Source organism: Hoplias malabaricus, chromosome 8, assembly GCF_029633855.1.
Source record: "Hoplias malabaricus isolate fHopMal1 chromosome 8, fHopMal1.hap1, whole genome shotgun sequence".
Lineage (NCBI taxonomy): Eukaryota > Metazoa > Chordata > Actinopteri > Characiformes > Erythrinidae > Hoplias > Hoplias malabaricus.
The window spans coordinates 10,015,280-10,037,952 of record NC_089807.1 but is presented as its reverse complement, the minus strand read 5'-3'; the positions used below and the strand labels follow the sequence as shown (position 1 = coordinate 10,037,952).

Genomic DNA, 22,673 nt, shown 5'->3' with positions numbered 1-22,673 from the left:
TTGCAAACGAACAATGTTTTCTTATCAAAACCATGCCATGAAAATAACTGAGTTAAATGTTAATATCTGGGGTATGGTAAGTAGTGGGCAGTAAGGCTGCTTTGTTTGCCTTTCCACTGTGCCTCAATGCCACAAAGCCCATTCATGTGGTAAGATGGTGGAGGTGTACTGCTCACCAGATCTAAACTACAGTGTTAGGTTAATATAATAACAACAACAGCTTACCAAAAGTCATTGCTCAAAGGAATATAAAGAAACGTGTACCAATACAGCTAAATATCAGCATTTTAAAATAGAATACATTGAACTTAACAGTAAATGAGGCAATAAACGTTTGATAAAAAGCATATTACAATAATGTTTATTAATATATGTAAGATTCACAGAAGTTCAGACAGGAATGAAGCGTATTCTGCAACTCCCCTGCACCAGCAAACAAGTCAAAGCTTGCAAATATGAGACAATGATTTGCTTCTTTACCCCTTAAAACCACTATCATATCCACAGACAGTCCTGTCTATAGACCTAGTAAGAGAATAATGTTATTGTCTATTCAAACTGCAGGTTGGATTACACTGTTCCTGCAGAGTAAGCTGTTTTAAATCTTTAGAGTTGGACATGCTGCATATACTGTGACTCCAGTGACACAGTGCTGTGTGTATTTTCTGCTGAGGTATGGTGACAGTGATGTCATGGGTGATGGCCTCTCTCCTATTTTAAGTTTCCAGTGTGTTTTCAGATTTAGGGCAGCCAACCCAGGAGCTAACAGGCTCAGACGGCTCAGAAACAGTAGGAGAGAAAACACAGGCCGAGAGTTCTCCAGAAAACACTGTACCAAACCCGAAAACGTCTGCAGTGTGTGAGTTTATCTGAAAAATGTAGCTCCGTCCAAAAGCTGGAACTGTCAACAAGTGGACCCTGCCAGAGGATTGTTTTGGAATGGATCGGAGCTGGTGCGAAGCCGTGTTTTTCTGCCCATCTCTGTGTGTCATGAGTGAGGAGAAGAGTGGTGAGCAGAGGGGTGGTTCTAAATAAAGATTTCAGGTCAAAAACAGGAAATGGCTCAGTGAGCAGTCGGGGCAGGAATGAGAAATGCTGGCTGTTGGGCGACATCCACAACATCCCCTTTGTTCCCTACATGACTAGCAAGAAACCATGTCCTTCTCCATCTCTCTCTCTCTCTCTTTTCTCTTACGCACTACAACACTGCCTGATCATCTTTACGCTACATTATTAGAGCCTCCTGCTAACAGCCTTCACGTTGAGTGCTGCACAACCAGTGTGGGCAGCATGACTCACCATTAAATCATGAGCAACAGTTTGGAGCCGAGAATTCAGTCTCGCTACTGGGTCCCTATATTTAGAAAAGAAAAAAAAAAATTTTGCTTTCACGTAGCGTTTGTTATATCACTACATGTGAATGAACAACTGACATCTCATTCACAGCACACCATGCTCTGATTTAAAAAGAAAAGAAAAAGGTACTACTTTAGAGTAAGACTTCATTTAAGGGTTTATAAATGGTTTAAAATATCTTTATATAGTTATTAATTATGTTGTTAATATATTATTGGTCATTCTGTCAGGCGCAGTCACATAACTCCATAATTCTGGGGTTGTGGGTTCAAGTCCTGCTCCGGGTGACTGTCTGTGAGGAGTTTGGTGTGTTCTCCCTGTGTCCGCATGGGTTTCCTCCCACAGTCCAAAAACACATGTTGGTAGGTGGACTGGTGACTCAAAAGTGTGCAAAGGTGTGAGTGTATGTGAGTGAATGTGTGTGTGTCGCCCTGTGAAGGACTGGCGCCCCCTCCAGGGTGTGTTACTGCTTTGCGCCCAGTGATTCCAGGTAGGCTCCTTAACTGGATAATAACGAATGAATGAATGAATGAATGAATGAATAATCAGTCATAACACATAGATCAAAAGGGCAGTGGTGCCTTGTTTTTGCCAAATAATGAACCCACATCCATCTACACTGTTAAACCTCAGATCTTGCCAGATACTGACCATACATTACCTTCTCCATCAGTCGGCATTAAGCCTGTTGGCTTCAACACGTTTGCTGATAAGTTTAACTATTGAATGAATTAACCACCAACAGAGTGTCTTTTTATACATCAGTGATAATGTGGAGTACCTTAACATGTGAAATGACTAAATTCATATCCGCAGGTCTGCGCTTATTCTTTATTTTGATATTTTCAGTAAGTGTTCTGACACTTCCAGTATTAGACACGGAAGAGGTCACTGTTTTCCTTTCTATCTCTGCGTTAAAAGCAACTATTATTTTAAGGTGGTACCAAAAAAGGTGCTAACAAACCAGCAATACAGCCAAGTGTCACTAAAAGCACTGCAGAATGACACTACCTTCCTCTAGTGAGGATTGTTCTACAAACACATGCAGACACACTTTAAAATAATATAATGTAGAAACCATCAGTATGTATTTTTAACATAACACAAAAAAGAGGTTTTACCTTATAAAAGTGTTGTGGTTTTTGTTTTTCTTGGTGAATATACCCCCATTTGAAAAGCCAGAAGAGTAACATTTACAGAGTGATGCTGTTGTAACACAGTCCAGAAATTACCTTGGTATTCTCATGCAGAAATAATCTCTGAAAAAGACAAGATGGCAATGTGTGCTCCACCAAGAGGTGTATTTACCTTTAAGTGTTAATGGTGCATCCACAGATTGCAAGTTGCCTGTGCAATGAGCACTAATAAAACCATAATCTATGACACACCCTGGCTTTCCACTTCTACGCTGGTAACAATTCTATTTTTGGCCAAGGGCGCACAACATCCATTATTTTCATGAAGATGTAGTGGCTCCATTTCAGAAGAGTTTGAGCTCATTGAAGTCTGTGGGATCTTTGGACATCTGCTATACGTCGCTTTCACTTGTGTTTGTGGGAGCGAGGATGAAAAGTGTTTTGATATTATCGAGTGTAGAGGATGAAACGTATAAAGCCATTGCAATCACTTGTGGAAGTATGTTGTTCTAAAACTGCTGGACTATTACTGCTATTACTATTAATACACAAATTATACACAAGTCACAAATGTGTTTCACTGTTCACAAATGAATACATCACAATCTGTGTCTCACAGACTGCAATTTGCACAAATACAGATACATTCATAAAAACACGTTTTTGGTTTTCATAAATATATCACAATTTTATGCGAAAATTAATACATTTGTTAAAATTTACATTGCAAATATTTGTAAAGTCGAACTGTCGAATTCATATTCACCTCCAGCACATTAAGCTGTCCAATGACAGTTTGTTAGAGCAGTTCAGAAAGAGCTTGTGGCTGGCTTCGCGTATCTTTGAGGAAGAATGTGCTTGGCTTCATCCTCTCAGTTTGGTGGCACTGTGTTTGATACTGTTTTCTGAAAAAATGGCATTGTGCTATTGCTCTTTAAGTTTCAAATGATAATTGTAGCATTGTTTAAAAAGCACTCAAGTCAGGACCATTTAATTGGTCATGAAAATGTACACACACACACACACACACACACACACACATATGTACAGACAAAGAGGCTGCTTGATTACAGTGCTCTTAATTACAGGCCTCTTCAGGGTCCTGGTGAAAGAGACACAGGGAGTTGTGGTGCCAGTTAAACTCCTTCCCTCCCTCTCTCTTTCTCTCCCCTCTTCTCTCTCACTCTCTCTCTCTCGGTCTCCTCCAGCTAATGTTCCCTCTCTCTACCTCCCTCTATCCTTCTTCCACTCAACATGGCCCCCTCCCTGTTCTGTGGAGGGCACTTGGCATGCCTCTGCCCCCCTCATTATCTAATTTGGCTCATTAGCTATGCAGCCACACATCAGCAGGGGGTGCCTGAGTGTGCTTCCTCATTTTAACATCATAATTAATAACGGCCTATCAATAAACAGTGGCGTGTTGCAGAGAGGCAGCTTCAGGGCAATGAATAGCGCAGGGCAGGGAGGAGTTAAAGCAGGTCTGAAATGTGATTCCTGCTTTGCTTTTTATTTATTTATTATTTGCTTTGGTGCGTGTCTGAGGGATCTTCTGCGTTCCAGGCTGCCAGGCGAGCATGACGTGGTTGTACCGCTGGCTGAGTTGCAGCAGAGCATCTCAGGAGCGAGGTGTCCAGCTGCCTATTCTCCTCCTGCCCACTCTTCTCCCACACAGCAGCCCTCTCTCTGTGTATTGCCTCCTACCAGCGCTGAATGACAAAGCTCTGTATCACTGTCCTACTGCTACTTCTCTTTGCTGTTCAATAAATAAATCTATTTGGTTATGTTTATGTTTTAATCAAATTTAATTTTAATCACATTATGTTAAAGGAACAGTAGTATTTTCTACTGTAAAAATACAGCTTCAAAATCATTGTGATATTCCACTGACCTGCAATGGGCAGAACAGACCTCTGTCATTGCTACACTGGACTCAGCACTGCAGATACTGCACTATGTAACTTTTAGAGGAGGGTATGGTACTATTCCTACCCCCTCTTGATTTCAGAACTGTGCTATAACAGAAACTTTCACAACTGTAGGAGGAGCCCCGGTGCAAATATATCACCTATCACATGCATAAATCTTACCTACTGTTCCTTTAATAGAGATTTTTAACAAAATTTTGAAAATGTTTTTCTGTCCGTTCTTTGGACTTAATCATTTTGACCAAATAATATTTTTATTTTTTAGATGCCTACATTGTCAAACCACTCTCAAAACTGCAATAATAATTACCATATTATGTCTTGTGCCTTACACCATTTACCCTTCAGTTGAGACATGGACAGCCAAGGACATGCATATTAGACTCAGTCTACTGACTGTACTGATTCAAGACAATAGCATTGACTAGACTGGAAACAGAGAGGGTGTGGGTGTCTGTGCATATGTGTGTGTGTGTGTGTGTGTGTGTGTGTGTGTGCTTGCGCGTTGCGTGGTGGGCTGGTTGGGGCCACAGCCTTGAGCTGGATTGGACAGGGAATGAAGAGGAGGAAAGGGAGGGGAGAGGGATTGTCCTCACCGAATCAAAGAAAAGATCACAGCACAACATACAGAAGAAAAAAGAATAAATGCAGAAGGTAAAAATGTGATCATGCAAGAAAAATAGCCAGCATGATGGGGCAGCAAAAACTGTGGATCATTGTCAGCGATCCGCTTCACTGACAGGGCGGAGATGCAGAGTGATTGGGCGGCAGCAGAGACAGACTGGTGCCTACACAGCAAAAAAGAATGGGAAAATCTATGCACTTTGGGTTGATTACGTTGTCATGGAGAACAATATTGATACAGCACTAGATTTTGATACCCCTCTAAACACACACACGCACACACAGGAACATGTTTGCATGTGTGCAGACACTAATACATACACGCCTGCCCGTGCTGAAGGGAAACTAAGACAGTAATGGCTGTGGTTTTGGAAGTGGGCTCCACATGTGACAGGCCTCCATTCATCACCCTGTTTTTCCTTTTCATTTCGCCTCTCCTGGACAGCGCCGTAGAGCCATTTTAAAAAGCCTCAGCTGCGTTTATGGAGAGCAAACTTTTTCAAGAGAGCAAACAACAATCCAACGCAAGCGGAAAGGTTTCACACTAAAGAGCAAGACTAAAGGTTCTGGCACGGATCTGCCCCAATAAAATCCTGCAGGAAAAGGAGGCGTCCCATTAAAAGTTGATTCAGCAACTGTGCATGTTCATAGTGGAAGAGAAACATTTAAAGGTGTGGAGAAAGGAAAGCTGAAAACGTGCAAGTGGATCACTCTTGGATCTGAAACTCCACGAGATAAAATATGGTTTGCCTATTTTTCTCTACATAATAATTCTTATCTTAAATTTGAATTGTACAATGACACCAGTACATAGTGCTGTGCAGAAGTCAGAGACTGACCCTCGTCTGTTTTATTTCCAGTCCTAATGAGTTTGAGTAAATTCTGAGTTACTGTGTTTGAAGTTTAAAATAAATAAAAAAATGGCACCAAACTGTAACCATCAGCAACTTCACTCACGTGGAACTAGGGACTAAAAAAGTACCCAGTTCTATGTACCCAAGTTGCCTAGTGGAACGATAATAGAGCCCATTAGAGCCTAGTCAAGAAGAGTAGGGACCATGTGGTGGAAAAGCATCATACACAGTGAATATTGATATTATATTTAGTTCGGTGGGGTTTTGTATACCACATGCTCTGATAACCATGTGTTTTTCTGCTTGGTCCCTCTTCAGAAAAACAACACACTTGAACTTACTAGAAGTTTAGAAATAAAATAAATAAAGTGTGGTCTCTAACTTTTGCACAGTAGTTGTGTATTAGTCTGCAACTGATTGCAGTGTGTGTGTGTATTAGTGCGCTGTCATAGGCACTTACCATAGACAGTATACTATCAGAGGTTATTTTCATAAGCATTACGTATACGGTGCTCCAATGTGCCAGCAGCCACTGTTTATGTGTGAACCAACACAAACGTACAGTAGCGAGGCCTGTGCTGCTCCTTACAGACAAAACCAGCTTGGTGAGTGCGATACATTCCAGAGGAGCTATTCATAGAGAAGTTACACTGTACCAAGCCTACACTTGGAAAGCATGGTGACTCCGAAACACAAGCAGCTCAGCAATGTGTGGCTGAACACTATTTTTTTGCTGATGGTAAACCCTCATGGAGACATTTTTCTCTCATGCTGACTAATTCAATAAACATTCCACAGTTTGGACATTGCCCCGTCTTCAAAGCTAGAAGCTGTTTTTCTCGCAGCTCCACTGAGGCATATCTGATTTTTCTCATCCCACATCAAGCAGTAGTTTGATAGCAAACAGTTGAGGACGTGCACACGCACAGATGAAAGGGAGGTGGATTTATGAATATTAGTTACATTTGTAGTCATATTAGTATAAGGAAGCAGTGTGGCCTGACTTATGATAAAGAATTTAGCAGCTGTAAGAATAATGCACAGTGGCCAAGCCGTATACCCACTGAGCTACAGACGAGAACACAAGACAGACAGACAGAGATGAAATGCAATAAAACAAAGCAATCCAAGGCAGTCATTTTGCTATTTAGTGCTGTTCAGAAGTAACACTGCCTGGTCTTAATGTCTGTTCTGATTCCAAAATGGGGGCTGCTTGGGAACGTCTTACAAAAAGACTAGTTAAAATCCACACTATACAACATAATAATTGAATATATAATATCTTACTACAACTGACATAAACATACATGAACATTTAAAGATTAAAATATAGCTCCCCCCTCACCCCCACAAGAAAGATATCATAAAAAATGAACTGCTTTAGCCAGGCGTGTTGTATGCTACGCTTGTTGAAATAAACCTTTATAGATGTTCATGAAGTTCGTCATGTCATTTGTCATGAGTATCATGTAGCCTTATGAATGATGTCTGACACGAAAGTTTCAGAACCTAACTGAGTATATAATAAACCATGACTTCCACGTGGTCTTACAGCCATTTTCACACGCTGTATAAACTTGTACCTGCAGCAAGATGTTATTTGTTGTTCAGGGTACACTTTCCCAAAAATAGTGGGGATATGTTCCCAGTGTAACTTTTTCCTACAAGTAGTTACACAACATGAATACATTTTTCCAACATTTAGTATCAGTGTTTTCTTCAATATAAAACCAATATGTGTGCAGAAATATTAGTTTATATAAAATGATTGGAATATGTGAGACCTGTTCACACGCTGAAATAGTGGATTAAACATTTGGCTAAAAAACTCAAGTTCGAAACCTGACAAAAGCTATAATGTAAAAAAGGTAAGTAAGTAAGTAAATCTTATTTATATAACTTTTCTAGAGCAAGTCACAGAGTGCTTCACAGTACAACATAATTAAATATAAAATAAAAATATTAATTAATTCATTCATTCATTCATTATCTGTAAGCGCTTATCCAGTTCAGGGTCGCGGTGGGTCCAGAGCCTACCTGGAATCATTGGACACAAGGCAGGAACACACCCCAGGACACACACCAGTCCTTCAGAGGGCAACACACACTCACACCAATGGACATTCTGGAGTCACCAATCCACCTACCAACGAGTGTTTTTAGACCTTAGGAGGAAACCGGAGCACCCGGAGGAAACCCACGCAGACACAGGGAGAACACACCACACTCCTCACAGACAGTCACCCGGAGCGGGACTTGGAGGTCCCTGGAGCTGTGTGACTGCGACACTACCTGCTGCACCACCGTGCCGCCCAAAATAGATATATAAAAATGATATATAATTATAAAAATAAATAAAATAATGAAATAACAGAACCAAAAACACTAAACGTATTTCAAAGACAACCAAATTCAAGAGTTACTAAAAGCAACAGAATAAAAGTAAGTCTTTAATATGTGATGTCAGTGGGGAGATTATTCCACAATTTAGGAACATACGCTGCAAAAGCCCTCGTCTTAGGTTTGGTTCTGTGCATCGCTAGTAGCCCCTGGTTAGAGGATCTTAAGGGTCTCGCCCTCTCAAATGGGCACAGGAGCTTAGAAATGCATGCTGGGCCCTCATTATGTAGAGCCTGATAAGTCGGATAAAAAGGTCATTACAGTATGTTATTTACAGCTTTATCCACTTCTTATTCACAGTAATTCAACAGTTCACAAAGCAGCTGTAATCATCTAAAGCAATAAATGCTGCAAATAGGGCAAGTGATTTCAAACTTATGAAGAGCAGAGTGAAAAACATATTAAAAATGGCCCTTAACACTGTCTTAACACTGTATGTTGTGTGTGTGGGTGTGTGTGTGTGGGTGTGAGTCAATCATGAGCTTTCCCTACAGCGGGAGACCCCTTGGTGTGAGAATATACAGTAGAGTCTGCTGCCCCAGTAACCAGCCATCATACTGTAACTAACACACACACACACACACACACTGTGGTACATAACCGATTCTCTACACCCCCACATCTACACTATGCAGCTCACTGAATTAGAAGGCATTTTGACCTCATGTCCTAGTGTTCCACAAAGCTGCAGTTCTTAGAAGGTAATGGTATGACTGACAAGCTGCAAACCAACACTCGGCATCCCTAAGCAGTGATTAACTGATGACTACCAGTAGGTAAATGAAGCAGCTCAAATTCCTAAACATTTCTCTCTGTTTACATTATTCACCAGCAGCAGCAGCAGGTTTTCTGTGGATAAAACAAGGGAAGATTTACAGGAAATGTCTGTCAGCACGGACAGTGAATGCTTTACATGAGGGAAAAGTACTCCTTCAAAGCATACATTACTGTCCTCATAAACCAAATGAATGTCTTGAGCCGTTACAAGTGCTCTTCTTTTGTGTGTGCGTGTGTTGATGTGTATCTTCAGCTTGTACTTGGGAAATGACAGTAAACACACAGCAGATATATATATTTTTTCTATTATTTATTATTATTTGTATTGGGCCTGTATTAATAGAAAATGCTGGATTGAAAACCCTATATAATTTGTAACAAATCAAACCTGAATGAACACACTCATAGTGTGCTGTGATGTTTTCTTCTGTGTATTTGAGTGTTTCTGCCTATGTTTAGACACAGCTCAAAAAAAACTGTAACACACTGTAAGATTTAGAAAATGGTTGTTATTTGTATTGTTGTCATATTTATTACTATTTTTATTATTGCAGTTGCAGCAGTATAAGAGCATTTTCAGAAGAGTATAAGGGCTCTTCAATTGAACTAATTCATCCTCTGTTCACCAGCTCCTGGTCTTTACTGGCCAGCAACTGTTTTCCTCTCTTTCTCCCTCATATTTTCCTTCTTGCAATATGCCGGTAGAGTGCCTCCCACCCCCTCTGCAACGCTCTCTCTCTCTCTCTCTCTCTGTGCTCTATCTGTGTGCTGCCTTCGGGGCTTCTCCAGCAGAGGGGAGAGAAAGCTTTCGGCCCTCACAGCTGTTCCCAATGCTTTAGTCCCTATCGCTCAGCAACCGAGAACAAAACAAAAGCACATCCCCTCCTCCATCCCCTCCCTACTGCACCAGCACTCTCCATCAGCCATTCCCCCTGCCCCAGCACACACACACACACACACACACACCCCAACCCTGTCCTCTAACCCTCTAACCCCCTCCCACCCCCCACCACCCTCACACTCAAACACCAAGTCCTTTGTCCACATTCACTTGGCAAAATATATATTCTGCAGTAACAGTGATTAGGGCTCTGGGCAAAAAAAAAAGGCTTAAGATTTGACTCTCTGTTGTTTGCTGTAAATAAATTAGTAGAAACAAAAACTACATTGTGAAGTGTCACACTCATAGAGTCTGAAACGATAGTGTTTTCTAAGTGTCCTTATTTCTTGTGGCATAATGAGGTTGATACAAATCATCCAGTGTAATTCAGTTCATTGTAGTGAACGGGAATGTGGAGAAGAGTGCTACTGACAGAGCACATGCCCATTTAATGTCAAACTAAAAGGATAGCAATATTTAGTGTGAAACAGTATCCAAATTACTATACACATCACATATAGTAAATGTAGGACACAGACCTAATGTAAATACTGCAGACATTATTACCCTCACTCTGCTAACACTGCACTGTCCTCAGATTACAGAATCACACAGAGAACTAACGATGAAGAAACCGACAGAGCAAGAGGGAAAGAGAGAGACAGAGACAGACAGACAGACAGATTGACAAACTCAGAGATAAAAAAAATACAAACTTGAAAGAAATAAATTCACAAGACAAAAGATGGGAAAGAAAGGATAAAAAAGTGAGATTGAGGAGAGTGAGAATAAAGGAGAGATAAATGAGGGAGGAAGAGAGGCAGGAAAGCAAGACGAGAGAGAGAGAGAGAGAAAGAGAGAGAGACAGACAGACAGAGAGGGAGGGAGGGAGGGACAGAGGGGGCAGCTGGCCAGTAGCGGTGTCTGCTACAGCAGGAGGACTCCCAGCAGCCAGCCTTCTTTTTCTTTTCTCTTTCTTTCTTTATTTCTTTCTTCCTCATACTCTTTGACTTGTTATTCAGCAGCAAGACAAGGATGATTCAGAAAGCCAATACCTCTTCCCTTATAGAGCTGCTGTGTTCATAATTATTACAGAAGCCAGTGAAGCCCATGGTTACAGGTTTTTTCAGCTGAGCAGATCTCAGTCCAGACTGAAACAGTCCTGGCAGCCCACCCGTTCTCATCTGGCACACAGAGCCCCTCACACATGTTGTCACTGTCAGCCAGCCATTTTGTCCCTCGCTCGTTATAATGTCAGGCAGGTTGGATTAGACCTCAAGCATCTGTTTGGTGAAGCAGAGGAGGCATGGGAAGGCCACACCTCTCACAGAGGCAGCTGGGAGCACCATGACTGCCACGGGCAGACTCAGGTGACCGTTGATTCACACTGGCTCACACGTGAGATACAGCTCCTCTCCTCCACAGGGGGAGCCATTGCTAAACTAAACCGGTGTGCACTGTACTGTGTGTCAGAGATTAACTGACTTCAAACACCTCAAACTACAAGCTTATTTTTCAGGCCTTCCGCAGCAGCAAGATTCTTAAGTGGTTCCTAAAAAGGCTGTATTTATTTGATAACAACCATATATTTGTTAATCATTACTGAGATTATTACTGAGATATTACTGAAAACTGTGAAATAGCCTTCTAACAAATGACAGCGGTTTGTGTGCTTTTTTGCTGATTGTATCTCGACTATCGGCGGATGTTACAGGTTTCCGTGGGTGTTTTTACTTTTGTGTCCCAGTTTTCTCCCCGTCATTTGATTGACAACCATAGAGCTAGGATTCCCCAAATCAGGCACAATGCCAGCAACCTGGGAGGGTGAACGCAAGCACACGTTTCTTCAAGACATGGGAAACCAGCTATCTCCTCTTTTCAAACTCCTACTAATGCATTGTCACTGGACAATTCAGCAGGCCTGGAGGAGAACACTGTTCAAACTTGTCAAGTCAAGGCAAACAGACACCTGTGCTGGCTAGCACTGTACCAGGAAGGACCAGCCTATCCACACAGGCTGTTTAGATGAATCAATGTGTTAATGAAATGCAAATAATGATTTTAATACAGGCAAGGGGGCGCATCCAGGAATAAAAATTGACATTTTACATGCCCCTCACCTGTCACTTACTAACTCAAGGCATGTCACTTATCTCATCTCATCTTCTTGTACACTTAAGCCTTTTCAGGGTCCCCGTGACAACAGACCATGGACAGAAGCCCAGATACTGCTGTGCTTCACAGTTTCCTCTGGCTCTTCCTGGGGCTTCCCCAGGCATTCTCAGACTGTGAGTTCTGGGTCTACCCCTGGGCTTCCTTCCAGTTGCCCATGCCTGGTAGAGCAGCAGTGCAGCGTGAGCAGGGGATATGTTTATCTGATGCCTGAACATCTCAGTTTGAATGAGTAGCATCTCTACTCCAAGCCTCTCACGAATAGCAGATCTCCTCATCTGATGACTTAAAGGAACACTGTAATATTTTTACCTTAAAATTACAGCTTCAAAATCACTGTGATGCTTCACGGACCTCTAATAGGACGATCTGAACCTCTGCAGTTGCTAATCCAGGCTTAGCACTGCAGAAACTGCACTATGTAACTTTTGGAGGATGGTAGATATATATATATATATATATATATATATATATATATATATATATATATATATTATCTAGTGTTCCTTTAATAACATATGGAATGAACTATTTCAAAGTGGTGAGCAATGTGTTACTTCTACAATAAAGTTCCATCTTTATAAGCACTATAACAAATATAGCAGCAGGTAGTGTCGCAGTCACACAGCTCCAGAGACCTGAAGGTTATGAGTTCGAGTCCCGCTCCGGGTGACTGTCTTGGAGGAGTTTGGTGTGTTCTCTCTGTGTCCGCGTGGGTTTCCTCCGGGTGCTCTGGTTTCTTGCCATGGTCCAAAAACACACGCTGGGAGGTGGATTGGCGACTCAAAAGTGTCCGTGTGTGTGAGTGAATGTGTGTGAGTGTGTGTTGCCCTGTGAAGGACTGGCGCCCCCTCTAGGGTGTATTCCTGCCTTCGCCCAATGATTCCAGGTAGGCTCTGTATCCACTGTGACCCTGAACTGGATAAGCGCTTACAGATAATGAATGAATGAATGATATTTAAGTGTGGCTCAGCATACAGACTCTTAGCTTATAAGGGTTTAACAGCATCAAATCACTGTAAGATCAGCTCATACAGTCAGAAAGACTGAAATAACCCGTGAGCTCCGGAGCAGAGCGACAGTGAGCAGTGAAAAAGCGATTAGGCAGCTCATGAAGGCAGGAGTGTAGGAGTGGGCGCAGTGTGGTGTGTGATAATAGAGAGTTTTATAATAAGGGTGGAGCAGACTCTACTCCACTCCATCCACATAATGAGGGGCTTGCAGAAGAGGGCTGGGCTCAGGGAGAATGTGGCCTTTATTCCTGCAGCTTGTCGCCTGACTGCAGCCTCTGTTCACCAGGCCTGGCACACATTTATGACACAGGGCACCAAACCAGCACAGGCTACGTGTCCTTTACTAAAGCACTGGCCTCAGCCGCTAACAAACCGTGCATGCTGGGAAACAGAGCCACAGCTGCCAATCAGCTGCTAATCACCCTTCTGGTGCAAAACAACGTGACCTAGTACTGGCAACCGAGGGGTGACCGCAGATAAGGAAGTGACAGATAAATAAATGCTCGATTTTCTGGACTAAGATAAGGTTCTCATTAGTAATAATATATTAATCACAATGGTGTACCGTTATAATACTGAGGTTCAAATGTACTGCCGGGGTCAGCGCACCATGCTACACCATTACAAATCCCTGAACATAATTCCTAACACTTTAACAGGTTATTACTGTAAGCATTGAGCTGGCGTTCATATCCGGAACAACTTACAATCATAATCATGCTACAAACATCAGCAGTGTTAAGTGTGTTGTACTCACCCAGGTCTGCTATACTGAAGTTAGTGTTACTGACTACATCATACCAACCACCACAATACATCCTTTACTTCAGCGTCTGTGCTCATTCCTGTGTGGTGCTCCTTGTATGTAAAAGGTTCTATGTAGAAAATAAATCAGCAGGTTTTTGTTACTGCTTGAAGACTGCCTTGTTTGTTTTTCCATTCATCCAGTCTTTCAGAGTCTGTGATTTGTTAACATCAAAACACAAAAGGTGTAGCCTGAAACCTGACGCCAGGCTGCAAAGGCAAGGTAAATGTAATACATTCTATTAATAAGTAAGTAATTAATTAAGCACTTAGACAATGCAGGAAAACAATGCTAACTCTTGATTTGTTTTCCTTTGGCATCATCACTGATGCAGCTGCTGCTCACATCGCAGTGGATCAGTTTCTTTAGAAACACAGAAACATGGTGAATAACCATCTTAGCGTTTTTCATCGAATCCGTTTTGAATCATTTTTCAATTTATGTCTCCTCAAGCCCAAAATAAATAAATCAATATATAAAAATTATATATATACACACATACACACATATATATATATATATACACATACAAGAAGAGGGTGGACAGTGTGTGTGTGTGTGTGTGTGTGTGTGTGAGAGAGAGAGAGAGAGAGAGAGAGAGAGAGAGAGAGAGAGAGAAAGAGAGAGAGAAAACAAATAAATAAAGTCACGTTAGAATCGAGCCCAGTGATCCAGCAGAAAAGATGAATGTGAATGTGTGTGTTTGTGTGTATGTGTGTGTGTGTGTGTCACATCACATATTCTGCTCATCTATAATTCAACAGCAACAATTCACTGCACAATAAGACACGAGAAGAGTCGTCTCAACTCTGTACTTTGGGTTGTGCTGCAGGAGCGCTGAGAAAATCCGAGGAAAATCTCACAGAGATTAAAACATTGTGGCTCACAACAGAACACAATATTACAAAACAAACCTTTACACAATAAGTACTGTGTCCAATATACCCACTGCTTCCTTGTGCCAAATTTAACCCTGTGATCTGTGGTGTTCAATCAACTGAATCATAAAAGTCAAAGTGTGGCGAATGTCCCTCGTGCACTGGTCGTCTAATATCAAACACACATTAACAGCAGAAAGTGTCTGGCTGCTTAGTCATCAGAATTCCCCTGCTTTCTAGTTTTACACGCTGGAGCATAATAACACTCTGCCAGGCAGGAAACAGAGCAGCACGCAGCCATGAAGAGCAAGACCCTGCACTACACGATCAGATCCTATACTACACGATCACTTACTGAGCACTAAACACACAGTGTGTACTGTCAGTCACTTTAAAGAACAGTAGCAGCAGTTTGGACATTTTAATCCACACATTAAATCACACATTATGTGGCCCTTTAACTAAAAATACTAACGTAGTTAATTTTTAAATTTTGGATCATATACATATTGAATGCAGCATATTTACACTGTAACAATATTTTTTTTTCTTTAATTGGCCTTTCATTTAGTTCACTGCATCAGTTAAAATTTAGATTTCCTTAATTTTGATTAATACCAATTAAACAACGAATAGCAAATGATTGTCTCTGTTCTTCAGAACTTTACAGGAAAACGTAACATTGAGCCGAAGAGAAACACTGCTCCAGAGGTCCTTGACGTTTGAGTACTCAGTTCTTCATCCTGACCTTTTTACATTTCATAAAATTTGTTGTAATAAAAACACTAGAACCACAAAGGCTCTTTTTTGTTGATCGGCACAACCTTGTTTCCATATTTAGAGAAACTACAGTTGTTTCTGTTACTGTTTGAACCTTGGATTGAGGTATGAGGTCAGTCAACAGACAAAGGCTTTTCGAAAACTAAAAATACTTTGTAAAATTGTCTAAATGTGTTTTGCTGCTTTAAAGAATAGATTGAAATTTCTGAATATTTATTATAATTAATGAGCATTTGACAGAAGACACTACATCTATGAAATGGAAATGCTTCCACTTCTTTCATAGTTCAGTAAAGAGAACTCAGATGGAAGTGTGTTTCGGTATTTCTCTTCATTAGATGATGAAAGAGCCACCTCCAAAGATCATGTATCATATATGATACGTTTGGCTTTAAAGGGTTAAGACAGATGCAACAAACTGGTTATACCAGTGACATCAGCATTGCAGTTACAGTGTATGGAAAAACATATTTTACCAAACAAAAAGTAATAACACTAATTTCACTGGAAGTTAATACCAAAAGATGACCATGTTAAAAAAAAAACCTGAATCTTTAATAAAGAAAAAGAAATGTGATTCCTTCCAAAAAGGTGATTCCACAACTGAGAAAAATTAATTTCAAAGCAATTAATACTAAAAAGCATCTATGATTGTTATGTAAATACATTCTGATTACAGTAATTACAGTTCATATTTCCTCTGTGTCATAAACTCTCAGAAGTTACCATAGTCTTAACCATACACTCCTAGACTAACCCTAACCTTACACTAAACTTAAAACATATCTCCATTGGGGCCAGCTTTTGGTCCCCAAAATGAAGTCAAGTCTCCACCATATGAATGTGTAAACAGAGTTTTGTTCCCAGAGCATGAGCAAAACCTGGTTGAAGCGCACCTTTTGGCCTCTCCTCAGTCTCACCCACTGTTTACACACAGTGTATTACAAGCTTTAATAAAACTGACCATCAAAACTGTGTGACCCTTCTTACTTCTATTTTCTCTCAACATTAAGGAAACTGATTAATACCCACTGCACTTCTCACAAAACAGGAACTGTACCCATTCAGCAGGCAATAAGAAGTGTAATTATGTGAAAGGGGGTGAATACTGCATATGATAATGAGCAATGTATTCACAAAAAAAATAGATGTGAAGATATTTAAGTAGTACTGGAACTATGTGATTTCGGTCATCTATAACTAGATCATGTGCAATATACTGTAAATGCAGACTGACACTGTCTGTGAATCGATCTTTAAGGGAAAACCGGAAACCTGAAAAATGAGCGCAGAACTGAGAGCAGATAATTCTAGACAGGTGTGCTGTATGATACTGTTAAGCAATTAACATCCTGCCATGCTCTGTGGCTTCTATAAAAACTGAACAGGCTCCATACGCCCATTTATAATAGTTACAATGCATACATTAATGCACTCGGAATTCAGGTGTTGCAAAGCTATAAGCACTCATCTACAGAGACGTGGGACAATGTGATATGGTCTTTTTCCTCCGTTGTCCTCCATGTGGCTTATGGGTATGTACATATGTGGCATACAACAAAACAAGAGTACAAGCCTGAATGACAGACTCCAGTAGGGAATAGGTCCAGTGGGTTGGTTTTGCTGTGGAGGCATTTTGCGGACGAAACACGTCCAGATCTCTCCTTCAAAGGGAGGGTCACTCCAAATCACTGCAAAGTCATTCTGATTGAATGGCCCATCCACAGAGTACAAGGGCTCAATGAATAGATTTGTGAGGATTAAAATCATGATGGAAATCAAATGCTATGAGGATTTTGAACTGATGTGTTTGACTGCACTCTCCACCACCATCATCAAATCACTAACTTGGGAACATCTTTTGGAAGAATGCTGTTCTATTTCTCAGTACAATTTCAGACACGTGAACCAACACTTACTAAAACGCTTGGGTAGATTCTTCCTTAAATCTGTCACCCATCTGTTTCTGTACCCTGGTGAAATGTGTGAGATGTGTGAAATGTTAAGTAAAGTGTGTGAGAAGTTAAGCGTCATAATTTGTCAATTTGTGAACAGTAGCTCAGTGTGTTGTGTTCTGCAATGGAGCATTCCCTTGGCTCATGGCTGTCCTTAGGCCAGTCCTTAGGCTACTCTCCACATCCTCTTTCTCCTCCTCTAAAGGTGGACCTATGAAATATTAATGCTGCAGTACAACAGGCTGCAGGAGGGAGGCCTCTCACACAGTGAGAATGCATGTGTGTATGTGCACGTGAGTGAGTGTGTGTCTGTATGTGTGTATAGATCTAACATGACTGTGGCTCCAGAGACACTTGGTCCCTGCACTTCTGCTTTGACCAAGAAAGTGTCCACAGCTACTGTGTCTATATTGGGGCTATGGGAAAAAAAAACTGTTCACAAACGTGCCTCAATGATCAGAGATTTAACTGATGCACCTGATGTTTATATGATCCCACATGGAACAACACCTTCTACAGGTTTGCAAACTAAATCGCTCTGCTTCATGTTTTACTTCCATTTTCAAACATTATGGCATGTACTTCACTGTCTGCATTTTTCTAGAATATAAAATATATAATGATTTCAAAGCTGTTTCAGATAATAAACATCCCTAACATTTTTACATTCCTCGCTTCTCAGCCGGTCTTTCTCTTTCAAAATGTCTATCATCTACTGATTCACATAGGAACAAATGTCAGTGATCAGAACTATGCATCATTTCAGAGTAAAATGGGTGTGGAAGATGAAGGCACAAGGCTCTGCACACACCCACACTCAAATGACTGGGCATTTTCTCTGCAGTTTGCGATTTTCTGTGTTTAGTTTGTTAGAGAGAACTTGAGAGTATTTATCTGCACCAATAAATAATTTAAAAAATATATTAAATGTAATATTAAATTATAGATGGTTAAAACAAAATCAAGACTGTCAAATTCATCAAATCACATTCGGAGGAAGGATTAGATGCCAGGGAGAAACTGTAGAACGTAGGTTATTTGACTAGTTCCAATAAATAGTGGTGAAATTATATCTGAACCTGATTAAACCGAGTGGTCTGCCCCTCTGTGGGATGGATGTACAGTCCAGTCGAATACTGAGTTTATGGTAAACCATTGCTGAAATTCAGTGGTGTGTTTGCGTGAGACCACACACACACACACACACACAAGAACCCAAGCTGCTGTGAACAGGCCAACAACTGTAAATTCAGGTGACAGGCCAAACTGTGAACTGACCAAACAAACAACGATACTGAAATAGTGAACTTTTGAAATTCTTGCTAACTTCTGATTTAAAACTCACATTGTCAATTGCTCAGTAGGAACGACATCTGAAACAGAGTCACTTCTGTCATGAATACATTAATGAGGGTGAACACATCCTCAGTTTTTAAGTGTTCGACACAGAGTAAGTGTTCCTTATGAGTCATAACAGAAAGCAGGTCACTGCCTGAAGCCCTGGGATGAATTCCCCTATAGACAAATAAAGAAATAAAGGAAGTAAGCATAACATTCTGCACAGTCAACAGGAAAACAATGTATACGTGATCAGCAACAGAGAGTTGATCAATAAAGTGCATACCGACCACATGGACACTAAAGGCAAGCGGACTGCATACAGGCCAAAGAGCTAATAGTACACGTCCCTGTGAGCACTGGGCTAATGAGGTGAGCACAATCAGTCTGAGCTCTGAGCTCGGCACACAGAGCAGCACTGTAATCTGGATTATCAGCAAAATTAGATGCGCTTCTCTAATCCGCCATAGAAAAAACACCAACCACCACCATTGATTACAATATGAGTAAGTGTGGCTAGAAAAGATGGAAAGCCTACATTGGTCTCCTTGTGGAGGCTCAGGGCCATCAGCTCACACAAGAAGCCAGGGTTCGTGTCTCCAGACCTTGCTCACATTAACAGCCTATAAGAGCCAGTCAAGGAAGATTTGATGTGTTCACCTTCTACTGCAGTTGTAAAAGGATAATTACATCAGGCTTTTTGCTGAAAGAAATTCTTTGGATCAGAATAAATGGGTTATAGTCGTAAGTAAGTATCAGAACACAGACAAAATTTGCAGAACCCTGAATGAAAAATATTACACCTACAATGCAGTGTCCTTTAGTTTCAGGTGATAATAATCCTGAAGATGTAATAGATTGTATTCATGTAAACAATTACACCAAGCAAATTCAATACATTACAATTTCCTGTTGTGTTCAGCACTTCCTCACCAACTGCTAAACACAAGATACTAAAGTCATTTCCTAAACAAAAATTACTATGAACATCAATACATCTGTGTGTAACACCTGTACAAATGAAACTTGCTTTTATCGCAACTGCATACAGGAACACACACACACACTAGTCGCTAGAGGTAGTGAATATGAACCCACACTTAAAGTGAGGGGGCAATTTACCTCTGTGTTTAGGGAGCAGTAAAGTGTGCTCAAGGGCACTTCACCTGTAGACATCAGGGAGAGGAGAGTGCTGTTCCTTCATTCCCCCACCCCATTTTTCCTGTTGGTCTAGGGATTGCACAGGTTACATTTAGGTCCCAAGCTTCTGTAACTTTTAAGCTACAACTGTTTCAGTGCCCAACAAATGATATGTTTAGTTAATTTTCTGGGTGTAAATAACGGTGTACAGATCAGACCCTACTTCATAACTGAACGTACAATTATAGTTTATTTTGCTGAATTGAATATAGTGGGGGGAAATTTATCAAACACACAGCTCCAGGGACCTGGAGGTTGTGGGTTTGATTCCCGCTCCGGGTGACTGTCGGTGAGGAGTTTGTGTGTTCTCCCTGTGTCTGCGTGGGTTTCCTCCAGGTGCTCCAGTTTTCCTCCCACAGTCCAAAAACACATGTTGGTAGGTGGATTGGCGACTCAAAAGTGTCCGTAGGTGTGAGTGAATGTATCTGTGTGTCTGTGTTGCCCTGTGAAGGACTGGCGCCCCCTCCATGGTGTATTCCTGCCTTGCGCCCAATGATTCCAGGTAGGCTCTGGACCCACCGCGACCATGAATTGGATAAGTGGTTACAGATAATGAATGAATGAATGAAAAAAAAATTATCAATCGTCTCATTTAGAAATGTACAGTTTAATTTCAATGTGATACGTGGCAGCGCTGCTCAAAGAAAAAGATGAATCTCCAAAATGGTAATTCATTCATTCATTATCTGTAAGCGCTTATCCAGTTCAGGGTCGCGGTGGGTCCAGAGCCTACCTGGAATCATTGGGCGCAAGGCGGGAATACACCCTGGAGGGGGCGCCAGTCCTTCACAGGGCAACACACACATTCACTCACTCACTCACACCTACCGACACTTTTGAGTCGCCAATCCACCTACCAACGTGTGTTTTTGGCCTGTGGGAGGAAACCGGAGCCCCCGGAGGAAACCAACACGGACACAGGGAGAACACACCAACTCCTCACAGACAGTCACCCGGAGGAAACCCACGCGGACACAGGGGAACACACCAACTCCTCACAGACAGTCACCCGGAGCGGGAATCGAACCTCCAAAATGGTAACTTTACAGTAAAAGGAAACTTTCAATGGACGTCAATGAGAAAAGGTTTTATTCAGAGAAATGTTGGAGCATTTCTATCAGTCTGTTCATCGTGACATTTTCACACAATGTGAAGAACAGCTGCTGTGTTCACATGATGCAGCAAACTAAACAAAGACAAAAATGGAGATACATGTCATTCTTTGGACAGCAATGTTATAGAACATTGCCAATAACTCCCAATATAACCCCCCCCCCCCCCAAACCCCTCTCACATTTCTGTTTGCAGCCTCCAGGAAAAGTTTTAACTTGTTTTAACTGAGAAAAACCACAAAACATGTCATTTAAGCAGGGGGTTCTGAATGTTTGCCTACAACTGCATATTAAAGTCATATAAAAATTCACATTCAACAATCCGCTTAAGTTTAACATTAGAAAATTACAGATTTTGTTCAAACGTGTGCAGCATCTCCATGTGTATACAATGAATATCAATGCAATTACTGTTGACTGAAGTGAACTGAAAGACAAATCTGTGTTGGTATTCTTCATTAGTCACTTGGTGAACGTGTTGAAGGGGAGCAGAGTGCCCTGAGGTAGGTACTGGACAGTAGTCAGTGATGGTGTAGAGGAGCTCAGTGGAGGTCAGAGCAACAGCAGCACAACACCAAGCAAGTCTCTGGACTCTTATAAAACACTTACATAATAGCACTGAGGCCAGTGTCTCCCGCTTTCACAGGGACTGAGGGGAAACACTGATCATAAGCGTGTCATGTGGTTCCCTCTCGTTTACAACAGTGGCATTTCTGCAGCTCGAGAGACGCGTCCGGACTTTAACAGGCCCAGTCCGCTCAACTGAGACCAGAACTAAACTGAGGTAAACGCAGACAGGTTCATTCACAGTCCACCCGCACCACCAAACGGTCACTCTACACTCTGACCCGCCTCAGCACGGACTTACAGCAGGTCAGCCCCGAATTGGACTCCAAATGAAACTGAAAGAGTAGCGTAAAGAGCTCCTAGTGTGTCCACTCACCCGTTTCTGAAGGACTCGTCCGGTCCTGTTTAACGAAAGTAACTCCTGGATTGCTCCCGCGGACACTTCAGAAGAACGAGGCAGGCTCGAGCCCGCATGCCGTTCCGGTGGTCGTCGAGGTTCCCCTTCACTTCCCGCCCCCACTTTCTCATCCGTAGGAGCGCGGAGGAATCGTCTGGGTGTCAGAGAGCGTGAGGCAGAGGAAAGATTTGTTTGTTAAACGCCTCGACTCTTAACTGCGAGGCTTTGGAGAATTGATTGACAGCTCGCGCAGAGGCTCGAAGGACGTCTCATTCGGCGACCCCGCCCACTTCTCGAACCAGCCAATAGGAAGGCAGGGCTGTGCTGCACGGCGCTGTACTGTTATTTAAAGAGCCTGGCTGCGAGGAGCTGAAATTGTTAGGGGAGAAGAAGCTCGGGGAACTGGCTCAACGTAGCTCACTCAGTCACATACACACTACCTCACTCTCTCACTCACACTCTTAATCACATATCTAATCACTCATATACACCCATATATTTATA

The 22,673-nt window shown here is 41.7% G+C and overlaps 1 protein-coding gene across 1 annotated transcript in view; it reads right to left on the bottom strand.

Annotated features, from left to right (window-relative positions):
- The window catches only part of sertad2b (SERTA domain containing 2b), a 43,448-nt gene extending 21,088 nt beyond the window's left edge, over positions 1-22,360 (bottom strand). Inside the window, exon 1 of the mRNA XM_066679067.1 lies at positions 22,149-22,360. The gene's annotated coding sequence lies outside the window, so the exon portion shown is untranslated. The remainder of the gene's footprint in view (positions 1-22,148) is intronic.
- Between the last annotated feature and the right edge of the window lie 313 nt (positions 22,361-22,673).